At 34.9% G+C, this 12,834-nt stretch overlaps 1 pseudogene; it reads right to left on the reverse strand.

The window, feature by feature from the left end:
* Window positions 1-288: 288 nt before the first annotated feature.
* Window positions 289-3,229, reverse strand: LOC149184564 (protein ILITYHIA pseudogene; annotated as a pseudogene).
* Between the last annotated feature and the right edge of the window lie 9,605 nt (window positions 3,230-12,834).

Consider the following 12,834-nt stretch of genomic DNA (forward strand, 5'->3'; position numbering starts at 1 on the left):
ATAAGTAAATAAAACCTAAATTTAAAAAAAAAATTACATTTATTTTTTTATTTAAAAAAAAATTAATAAAATAAATTTTCTTTTTTAAACAATTCTTTTTTTATTAAAAAAAAAATTATAACTTTTTTTTAAACATTTTTTTTGTTTTTTATTTAAAAATATAAATAATAAAAAAAATGATTTTTAAAAAAAAATTATATATATTTTTATTTAAATATTAAAAAATTATTAAAAAAAAATTTTAAAATTTTAAAATTAACATTTTTTTTAATTATTAAAAAAAAAAATTTATGAGCCCCGGCCGCACCACCACGGGCGGTCGGTGGGCGGCTCGTCGATTCCCAATTCCCGGAATCGACGGGCCGCCCACCGGCCGCCCGTGGTGGCGCGGCGGAGGGGGCGGAGGGGGCCGCACGCAGGCCCTCCGCCTACCGCCGCGCCACCACGGGCGGCCGGTGGGCGGCCCGTCGATTCCGATACCAAAGAACACATGTTTCCAACAATCTGGGCTGCTTTCTTTTTAGTATCTGCACTTCTTTCTCTAAGACCGCGGTGGACTATAGGCACCAACAATGCTAGCGATGGAGCATCAATAGTATTGACAAACGTTGTCTGCAGAAGAATGTCAAGGGAATGCTTTGTGTATTCATTGGGATCTGAGATACTCAAAAGTAATGTTGAAACTAGTGCAGATATTTCAGGGTTCTTGATCACACTGCCAACCTGCTGTAAAGCCATCTGAGCAGCAGATTGAACCTTTGGGTGTGTGTCCGTTAAAACCTCAGTCAGTTTAGGAACAATTTTTGGAAGACATTGCGATAGCTGTTGAGGTGCACAATAAGCCATTGCTCCCAGTAGCTGGACACTCCCCTGTTTAGTCCTCCAAGCTTTATCCTCCAAACCCTGAAGCAAGGATGGGAGAACAAGCTTCACCCCTTGTCCACTCAAATGAGACATCATAGCACGAGCAGAACACTTAGCAGGTTCCCGAACAGCAATAACTGGATCAGAGAAGCATACCAGTGGCAAGGGAAGAATTTGTATTACATACGGTTCAAACAGCCATCCTAGTTTCTCACAAAGGCATTCAAATCCAAACAGAGCTCCTTCGCGTGCCTTTGCTGAATTCCTGTCTTCCAATCCAGCTTTGAGTGCATCCACAATGTTGTATTTCTTAAGGCTTGTAATGCCTAAGCCCCTTGCAACTCCAGCAAGCCCAAATGCTACTCCACGACGTTCTCCATACTTGTCACTTTGTGTCAGTTGCTTTAGTAGCCTAGAAGTCAGTGCTTCAGCATTTACCTCCTGGGATTTCATGAGAGGCGGAAAGCAATTTGATACTGCACGCTGAACTGATTCTGATGGTGTATTCAGTACTTCAAGTAACTTCTCCAATATAACTGTTATTTTTGGATCATCCATCGAAAGATGTTTAGCAAGTGATCCTGTATATATAACAACACCCTCACGTACCAAGTCATATGTCTCTTCATCAGTAACCTTTTTATTCAAGTAATTCTCAAAAATGGGAAGTAAGTGGGTAATATTATCTTTTCCATGCTTATCAATAATTACTATACCAGCATCTATCATTCTTGATCGTACATCCATATTGTAGTTAGCCAAAGCTCGAGAAATCAGGAAAGTTATAACCACAGGAAGATCGTTTGCCGTTAAAATATCAGCTGCTGCATTCAAGGCTAGAGCTATGCCCTGTCTTCCAGGCCAAGATGGATCCACGCCATCACGTCCTGCAGGAGTATCGCGTTTGTAAAGAAAGGTCAATGATGACAGAGTTTCCGGTACGGTTTCAGGATTTTCATCCATGGCTGCAGCCAGTGATTCTGCAGCAGCCTGACGAACATTAAAGTTCACATGGGAAAGTGCAGCAAGCAGGCCCGAATAGTCTTTCCCAATGTCAAATCCACAAAGATCCTAGAGTGGCTTTGCTAACTCTGAAATTGTCTTTTCAGGGTCATGCAATGCAATCCAAACAATGGTTGCCACGTCAACATTTTTAGGGACAACTCTCTTAGAAACTACTGGGGTGCATCTAATTGCATTCAAGCAAGCCATCCGTACATGAGCATGTTTTGAATATATTCCGCCAAGTGCCGGTGCCAGTTCGTTAGGTTTAAGTCCCAAGCACAACTCATTTAACATAGGCCCAATTGAAGCTTGGTAGGCTGGCATGTTACCAAGAACATGGTACAGAACCTCAATCATCCTCAGTCGAGGAAGTGGCACAACTGGATCTAGATGCAAAGAAAGAATCCACAAAACATCATCATGGACCTTTGTCTTCTGGGGGGCAAAAAGAATCTGTTCCAAGATTGGAAAAATGAACGTAAAGGAATCTGCAGGGAGTGGACCATCTTTACATGCTGTTACCAAACCAGCTACTATTCTTTCAAACATTCCTGCCACCGGTTTCTCCTTAGCATTTGTTTGATCTGAAGATAAAACCAGTTCCTGTACAATGGATGCCTTTGATGTAGCTACAATTTTTAAAGCCGCACCAAGATCAAGGGCTAAATCCCTTATGGGAGGTGCAACACATCTGGCTAATTTCACCATAGTTTCAAATGCATCACTGTTTACAATAGGTGAACTTAACAATGGCATCACATAGTCTTCCAAGAAGGGTAACTGCCCATGTGTAAATACTGGGTTGGCTATAGCAATTACTCCAAGAGATTTCAACATTAGTGACAAATTTTCCTGTATATGTTTGACCTTCAAACGTACAGTTGCTTCCTCTCTAAGCTGCAAATCGCGTGCCTCTTCTTTTGCAGTTTTTGTCTTTTCTCCATCGCCTAGCTTCTTTGTTGCCTTGGGACCATCTCTTTTGACCAAGTTTGGTGTCTCCTTTTTGGCTGGAACTTGACGAACAGGTGGCATGGATTTAACAAGCTCCCCATCACCCTGATCATCATATGACTTGAATCATCCTTTTGCTTGCTTTATATTTTTATCGCTCACTAGCTCTGCAATATAAAGCCCTTGTTCACTAGACAATGTCCCTTCTGCCGTGTTGAATATCTTGATATCATTTTCTGAAAGCAGATCATGTAGACTTCGCTCCTGAAGCTGTTCCAACCTCTTTATAAATTCAGTAAAAGTTTCTTTAGGAATGATTTGCATTACTGTTGACAGAGCATAAATGGCTGCTTGAGATTCCAAGCAGCCTGAATTCATCATGCCTGTCGGTCCTAGTAGTATCTCACAAACCCCCTCCGCCCACCGCCGCGCCACCACCGGCGGCCGGTGGGCGGCCCGTCGATTCCGGGAATCGACGGGCCTCCCACCGGCCGCCTGTGGTGGCGCGGCCGGGGCTCATAATTTTTTTTTTTAATAATTAAAAAAAAATGTTAATTTTTAAATTTTTTTAATAATTTTTTAATATTTAAATAAAAAAATATATATATTTTTTTTAAAAATCATTTTTTTATTATTATTTATATTTTTAAATAAAAAACAAAAAAAAATGTTTAAAAAAAAGTTATAATTTTTTTTTTAATAAAAAAAGAATGGTTTAAAAAAGAATATTAATTTTATTAATTTTTTTTTAAATAAAAAAAGAAATGTAAATTTATTTTTTTTAAATGTAGGTTTCATTTATTTATTTATTTTTTAAAATATAAAACGTAGATTTAATAATTTGTATTTTTAAGGAAAAATAAAAAATAAAAATAAAAATTGTTTTAAAAAAATTATAATTTTTTTTTTTAAATAATAAAAAAAGTTGTTTAAAAAAAAAAAAAATTAATATATATATATATATATATATATATATATATATATATATATATATTTAAATAAAATATGTATGTTTAATAAAAAATAATTACATTTTTTTTTTTAATAAAAATTACGTATTTTTTTGTTTTTTTTTATAATTTGAATTTATTTTTGTTTTTTTAATATTAATTTTACTATTTTTTCAATTTTTTTTCGTTAATTTTCTATTAGTTTTCTAAACTAGTTTTTTTTTTTAATTTTTTAATTTTTTTTTCTAGTTTTGCTAATGTTTTTTTTTGTGAGATAATTTTTTTAACCCTTTTTTTTTAATATTTATTTTATTAGTTTTTTTAATTTATTTTTTGGTTAATTTTCTATTTTTTTTTTAAACTAGTTTGTTTTTAAAATTTTTTTCCTAGTTTTTGCTAATGTTTTTTTTTTTTAATTTCTCAATTTTTATCGACTTATATATATATATATATATATATATATATATATATATATATATATATATAATTTTTTTTTTTTTTTTTCCAAAGTGTTTTATGGTTTATAAGATAAATTTTTTTTAACACTTTTTTATTTTTTATTTTTGTCTTTTTTTATATATAATTTTATATTTGTTTTTTAGAGACAATTATTTCATTTGGATTGAAAATTTAATTAACGATGTATAAATATGTAAAATATGGAAAATGCAAAATATTGACCTTCTTTTTTAAATATGCAAATCAATAAAAACCTCACTACCAAAAAAAATAAAAATAAAAATAAAAACAAGAAAATATGAAGAAGAAGACCACTTCCAAAATTATTAAATTTATAAAATAATTATTTACATTACATACATTAGAAAAGTTAAAGTCAAAAAATAGGTCTTTTAAAAAAAGGGTCTGATGCAGAATAACCACTTTTTAAAATCAGCATGAAAATCACTACCATTCTAAAACACAATGTACATAAAAAAAATTAAAGTGCCAAAAACTATGCTCTAAAAAAAACATGTGTGTTTTGCATCACCCCTTTTCAAAATCGGGTCACTTTTTTGCTATCTCTACAAAACATGTGTATTCTGCATCACCTCTTTTCAAAATCAGGTCACTTTTTTGCTATCTCTACTAAACGGGTAACAGTATCAGTTCCTGTTTCAAAGTTTACATTGTTATTATTACAGTGGTATCAAAGCCACAATATTGGCTAGCTGTGGGATGCCAAGAAAGGAAAAATAAAAAGGGATTGCTATCAATTATTAAGGGAGAAAAGCTAGAAGTCAAGGAGGGAAAAAAAAGAGATCAACACTAAGGACCATGGAGAGTCGGAAGAGTTAGACGAACCGATGGGTGATCATGAAAGTACCAATCTTGAAGATACATTAAAAAAAATCGTTGCCACTTAAGACACAATTGAGCAACTTTTGAAATTGTAGATCAGGCAACCTAACTTACAAAGGAACAACAAGGAAGGTGGCTCTCATTGAGGTGGCAACGGTCTATCAAATGAACATGGAAATCTTCAGAGAAGCCCATTCAATAGACCAACTATGCCTCCATTCTTGGATGACCCCTTGAGGGAGAAAGAATCTCCTTCACCAATTGTGAAGACAGTTACATCTTGGATGAAGGAATATTATGTGCTTCTTACCAGTGTGAAAGCAACTTTATCCATCAATTAATATTATTACATGAGGAGGAAATAAGAAAATAAGGCAACAATATATGAGGGCCCTAAGTCAAACCTAGATTTGCAAAAGGTTGTGGGGAAAGTAACTCTTCCTTACTGATATGTAATTGAAAACTTGAAGATTTTTAAAAATTTTCAAGTGAAAATTATATGTGTTTTGGGTAGAGAATCAATTTAATAAACACATAAAAAAAATAAATTTCACCACAATTTATAGCCAAACATTGACAAAATAAGCATATCTGAAACAAGTAACACAAAACATGATAAAGTAGTTCACCCCTCTCTCGGGCTACATTTCTTGGTCCAGCTTCCAATGCATGGCCTCTTTCATTAAGTGCTCAAAAGTGTGTTTACATGCTTTTACATAGCTCAAAAAAAAAATTATATCTCCAATCAATCCAATACTATCAAAAACCCCCATCTCGGTTCTTTCTGCACTTTATTTGGCCAAAAATTAAATAAGCTATGCTTGTTTCACATTTTTTCCCAATTCCCTAGCTAATCATCCTCTAATTCGGCCTAAATATGGCTCAAGAGCCCCAAAATTGGAACCAACGCACAAATATGGCCTACAATCCTACCCAACGGGAAAAATTGTAGGACAATTAGTCTGCCCATTAAGCCCCTGTCCTGAAAATTTCGATCACGTGGCACACATAAGACTGCATTGGGGGCTAAGATTATAAGGCCTAACTCTGCGCCCTTTATTTTTTTCGCGCCCCCAGTCATATAGAGTCATGTGGACCTGGGGCTGGCTCCCTTACCTATGGGCACTCTTGGTTATATGGCTTGTCATATGACCTTAGGATGGCCCCCTTCACATTATCGCCTCTATTTTAGAGTTGGGCTCCGATTGTGTGAGGGGTTGGGTGTTGTGTGCATCGGCCAAGCTAATGCCAAGCCACTTGGCCTACAGTGTCGTGGGTGCTGGGGTGGCCAAGTTCTAGGGCCTAGCCTGACTCCCTTCTCCAAATATGCACCATAAAAAACTTTATATGGCGATTCAAAACATATAGGTTAAGAACCATAGTAATGGCACAATGGTGTGGGCCTGTTGTTATGTGGTTGTTCGAACTCCAAAAGGAAAATTAAACCAACCTCCAGAGAGAACGTGGCAACCCTGGTTGGCCCACGTCACCCTCCACTATTGGCCCAAACTTTACACAGTCAACTCAACAATAATTAAAAATTTTAGCCATAGGAGAAATTAAAAATTTTCTAAACATTAGACATTTGATTCTTTTACCAATCTGGTGAGGCCATGTGGCATCCAACCACTAGCCCAAATTGTCTAGCCACCTATTCCTTTCTTACCAAAATTTACCTATTTGGGAATTTGATCAGAAAGTGATATCAAGAGCATATGATATCAATTTTGAACGATTCAAGTTGTGTTGGATTTGGATCGCCGAGTTCTAGCCAATTGTACAACTTTCAAGAATTTTTTATCACTTTGAATTGTGAGCACTAATTTGATCCCCTCGACCACCCCTCTCCATTGGAAGCTTTTGGACCTCCAAAAACTCATTTGAATCAACAATTAGATGAGGGTATGGTTCCCTCACCCTTCCACCTCAACCCATTTGGTTTTTCTTATTTTTTCACTTTGATGTCTTCATGAATGTAATTCATTTTTGAAGTCTTTGTCTTGTGTTAAAGATGACATCTTCTTGCAATTTCCCAAGATTTTCAGAAAATAACATTACCCTTGAATGAATCTAGACATTCCCTCATCAATCTTCAATCAAAGGAAACTTAAACAATTTCAAATTAACTTCACCCTGAACACTATGGCCATAATGATTCTTAGCATGTCTAGCCTTGTACTTGGCTCGACTCTTTACCAAATGTGATCGCCATTGCCATGAACCATCCTTCTTCAAAGCAAAAACTTTATGAAACTAACAAGAAGATGTTTTGGGACCAAGGTCCTCTTCATCAAATAGCATTTGAATTTTCTATTACCTCTACATGCTTTAACACTATCATCTTGTTCACGCCAATGTTCAACAATGAAGCATCATGCTGCAGTTGCACTTCATTTTGTTTACCTCCTTTAGAAGGAAACTTGTTAGAATCCTGAAAAATCTTATCACATGAATTAGAAAACTCAATAAAATCAGATTTCAAACTTGATTCATATCCTTGAAAGGCTTTAGATTCCTCAACATCTTTGTGCTTGAACATTAACAATGCAAAATTTTGACTAGCATTAACAATCCTCTTCATTTATCCAACATTCATAAGAGATAAACTCAATTTCCTGTTATGCGCTCTAAAAATGTACTCAATCACATTCTTGAACAAATGATATTTGTTCTCATGGTGATAAAGAATAAATCTGTTATCATAAAGATATATACTTCCCAAAACAATACTACATATATAAAGCAGAACTACATCAAGTTCAACCTCATCAAGAAAGTTTGCAATGATTGAAAATCTAAGTATGAATTTCTTTGTCACTTGCAATTTTGAAATCTCACATACCCAACCTAAAGGATGAGTTTTAGGATGAGGAATTGTTTCTAAATTCAATTTCCGGGTAATGTAGATTCTGAGATAAGTTTTTCTTGTGAACCACTATCAAACAATGTATCTATCTTGGTACTTTTTGAAATGACTCTAATGTGGAAAATCTCTCTTCTTGTTTTCATATTGAGTATCATTGAGACAATTTGAATAACTAATACTTGCAATGTCATTTCCTTTCAAACCCATGGTTGTGATCTTTGTTTCATGGTTGGAAGGAAAACCTAAATCTTGTTGTGTAGTTGCAACAATCTTTTCTTTCTCGTTGTTAATAAATTTTTTGGGTCTCATTTCAGGATGAAGTTTTCAATGGTGGTATTCATCATGGCCCTCTTTACAACAATGCTTAAATGTGATATTTTCTCCTTCTTTCTAAACTGCAACATTCTTTTTATCTTTTCCTTTAAATTTCCCTTTTCCTTTTTCTCCAAACTTGAATGACCTCTCACTAGTTTCTTTAGAAACATTTTTCACTCTTGCCTCTAAATCAGTTCCCTGAAGATAAACTTCATGTAATTTTGTAGGGTTAAACATGATAATGGTATGTCTAAATCAATTATGCAATTCTCTAGTGTATTTAAGCAAGGTATCTTATGAGGACAAATCTACACCCAAATAAAAGCTCCTTTCCTAAATTCTTGAGTATAAGATTGCACATTTTTCTCCTTAGTTTGCTTAAAGTTTTTCCAATCCATAATAGCTTTATGCATGTATGCTAATGGATAAAATTTCCTTCTTATTGTAACAATAAAATCATTCCAAGAGGATAAACCTTACCATGTTTCTTCATGTCCTCTTGATTTTTGGCTTCTCACCAAATAGGTGTTGCACCTTCCAATCTAAGAGAAACAAGCCGAATCTTGGTTTCATCATATTTGATTCTTTATATCCTACAATACACTTCAATATGACGAATCCAATTATCTAATTTCTCAGCATCTACCTCTCCATTCTACATAGGCAATTCAAACTTAATATCAAGCTTCAACAAAGGAGTTTTACCATGTCCCTTTCGAGAATTTGGAGGTGTTGGTTTTTGTGAAAGGGTAGAAGAAGTAGAAGATGAGGATGAGGATGATGGAGGTGGAGGTGGTCGTCTGTCACCATTCCCTCCATTCCCTCCATTCCCTTTTGGAGGCTTGTCTCCTTTTCCTCCATCTCCCTTTGAAGGTTTTGAGCTCTTACATACAACCTTGCATTTCTCTCTTCAGAAAGAACCTTTACCATTTCAAACATCTCAAAGAATGATTTTCTGAAAATTCTTTCATCTTCAAACATCCCTTCAGGACCTTCTTCATTTTGCATAACTACTAAAGCTTGAGGTGTGTTTGTTCTCCTTGAAAAAATTTGAGATCTTAGCTCCACAAGTTCTCCTTCTCCTCTTTTGAGCTTCAACCTTGTAAGCCTTAGAAAAAAAGAATAAATAAATAAATAAATAAATGAAAGCAAATCAAACCTTCTCAATAACCTATGATCTCATACCAAAATGATCTATAATTGAAAACTTGAAGATTTTGAACAGTTTTCAAGTGAAAATTATGTGTTTTGGGTAGAGGACCAATTTACTAAGCACACAAAACAAGTGAATTTAAAAATAATTTACATCCAAACAGAGACAAAATAAGCAGATCTGAAACACACAACACAAAACATGATAAAGGAGTTCACCCCTCTCTTAGGCTACATCTCCCGGGCCAGCTTCCAATGTACGACCTCTTTCCTTAACTACTCAAAATTGTGCTTACATTCTTTTACATAGCTCAAACGGAAAAATTAATGTCTCCAATGGATCCAGCATTGTCAAAAACCCCTATCTGGGTTTTTTCTACACTTCATTTGGCCAAAAAATTGAATAAATTATGCCTATTTCATTCTTTTTCCAAATTTCTTATCTAATCATCCTCCAATTTGGCCCAAACTTGGCTTGAGTGCCCCAAACCCGGAACTGGCATGCAAAAATGGCCTACAACCCACCCAACGGTGAAATTGTATGATGGTTAGTCTACCCATTTGGCCCCATGTCCCTAAAATTTTGGTCACATGGGGTACATACAACTGCATTGGGGGAGGAGATTCCAGGGCCTAACTCCACACCCTTTAGTTTTACCATGCGCCTGGTTATATAGGGTCCTGGTGATGTGGGGATGGCACCCTTACCTGTCCGCGTTTTGGGTACTAAGTTGTTCCTAAGTAATCAACTCAATCCTCTCTCCATTAATCTATCAACCTGAGGTTCATATTTTTATTGCAAGGTTGTCGGCGCAATCTATGTAGGGATAGCACTTTAAATTATAGGAGCATGTGTAAGACTGCTAGAAAGCATATGCTAAATAAGAATTCTTGAAGAAAATATAAATCTTATCAAACCATAGCAAGAGTGAATCGCTTACACAGAAATCATAAACTATCTTGAAAGTGGATGCTAAGGTTTATGAAACTGCTATTACTTATCACAAATCAAAGCTTCAGAATATATAATGATTTTCAAAGGGAATTTACTAATTACTACAAGTAATCTCAAATGCTAACAATAAATTGGAAATCACTCCATTACGCGGTAATTCTAGAATTTCACATAGCTGGATCATTACATAGCTAAATCACACAACTAATCAACACGTTTAGGAATTGGCACAATGGAGTCATAAATATCACAACTCACACAAAGCACAACAATCATTCAACATGGAAAGGAATAAACAGTAATACTACAACAATCATTCAGTGTAGAAAGGAACAATTAATAATTATAGAGCAATCATTCAATGCAGAAAGGAACAATTAATAATTCTACAACAATCATTCAATGCAGAAAGGAAAAATTAATAATGCAAGGAAGACAACAACTGTTCCAGCGATTGGGCCTAAGGTCCTGGAAGTCACTGCCTTAGAAAAACTCAATATAATAGATTAAAACAAAATCCTTTGAGTATTAATCAATGTCAAAATGAGCTACAAAGTTTTTTGTAGAACCTTGAAGTAGTTAGGTTGTTCACATTTTATAGTGAATGAAAAGTAATAATCATCCTCGTCCTTTTTTTACTGAAGTTATATATATATCTATATATATATATATATATATATATATATATATATATATATATATATTACAATTTAATTCTTGTGATGGAGCTATCCTAAGAATCAGAAGATTCTCGGGATTGCTCATTAAACAATAAAATATTTCAAAATAGCCAATGATATCTTTTCTTTGACTATTTTGTACGAGTAGGTACAAATCTTCAATCAGCATGCCAAAATTAGGCCAACGGCCTATCCGTGCTTGGGTTCTCTTCAACAATCCAAGGGAACAACAATCATTCAACAGATCTTTCTGCACATAAATTAACTCAGATTATAGCTTTTTGATATCTTAAATATCTAAATTAACTAAGATACTATTAACTTCTCTTCTAGAACTTCTACCTCTCGAATTATCATAAACTAAAGGTAAAAATCTTAAAAAGTAGATTATTAACTAAGGAAATAAAGGGAAGAAACATACCATTTCTATGGCCCAACATCACCCCCCAACTTACCTTTTTTCATGTCCTCATGCAAAGAGATGATTAACATGTAGAAGTGTTAAGGAATAAGTTGGGTAAGATTCTTCACCATAATACCGAAACCCATTTCTCTTTTGGATTTCCTTGAAGGCCGTAGTTTTATCTTTTTCAGAGAGCTCATACTCAGGCTTGTAAACATCTGGAGGGTACCAGATGATAGGGCATCTATACCTGCAACCAATCCATTTAGGTCCTTCAGACAGGACCAAATGAGCATATTCTCACACTCTACTGGTTGCTGCCTGAAAATTTCGGTAATTGAACGGTTATTTGTTTTTTCACCTCATTATAGGACATCTTCCATCATTGTTTGGCTACATGGAGGGCTTATGTTTTGATTTCCTCAAATAATTCCAAACCAGCATGAAGAACATCATTATCCACAGGTGCAAGAGCAAGAACAACCCATGACTGTTCCATAAACTTTTTGTGCTTAATGAGGGTGCACAAAGGGCTCCTTCGTTCCCCTCTGACCCAGAGGTTGAGGCCATTTTCCCTTTTTCGGTATATGTCATGAGATTTTGACCACTTAATTTGATTTTTAGCAAAAGAGATAAAGGCCTGGAATTGCACATGACCAATAAAAGGGCTAGGATTTTCATCCCTCTCGTCCTCTAAGAAAAAATTATGCATGTATAGTTCACACAAAAATTATTTTACATGCTCATCTTGTTTTTGAAAAGATTTAATGAAATCAGAGACAATATTAAACTCAGAGGGTTGTCTAGACCAGACAACTTTAATTTTAAGAAATAGATATCGTTCAAGTAAGAATAAAGCATAATTCTTTGTTGGGCACCTACAAGACAAAGCATCAGAGTAAATGGAGCAAACCTCCTTGATTTGTTCTAAATATTTATGAAGTTGGCCCTGCACCATTTCTATCTTCTTCTTTGTTTCCCTGAGCTTAGCATAAGTCTCATCCTTAGTGATGGACAATGCTTTAAACTTCTGTAATAAATCTTGGTGTTCCTTCTAGGGTATCACTTCTCCTTAGTACCGACTCAGAATCTATTGTTGTTCCTCCAGTCTTTTATTCAACACCTGGATAGTAACATCCATGATCAATGGGGTGTATGGAGGTATAACTTCCATTTGTGTAGCCCTATTAATGGAAATCAATGATTCCATTTGGCTGGCTACTTCAACTGTAATCATAATAGAACTAAGGTATGGTTGGTTTTTTGTGGAAACAGTTAGGATTTCTTTTGTTTGTGTCTCTGTAGAATTAAGGAAACTTCCAATTTGGATTTCAACTATCCTAGTTTCCTATTTCTTCTTATGACATCTTTTGTTGTTTCTTAACCATTTT

This window comes from Pinus tabuliformis, chromosome 3_2 (assembly GCF_031772625.1).
Source record: "Pinus tabuliformis cultivar Carrire ecotype Pingquan chromosome 3_2, CPIR1, whole genome shotgun sequence".
NCBI classification, from domain to species: domain Eukaryota; kingdom Viridiplantae; phylum Streptophyta; class Pinopsida; order Pinales; family Pinaceae; genus Pinus; species Pinus tabuliformis.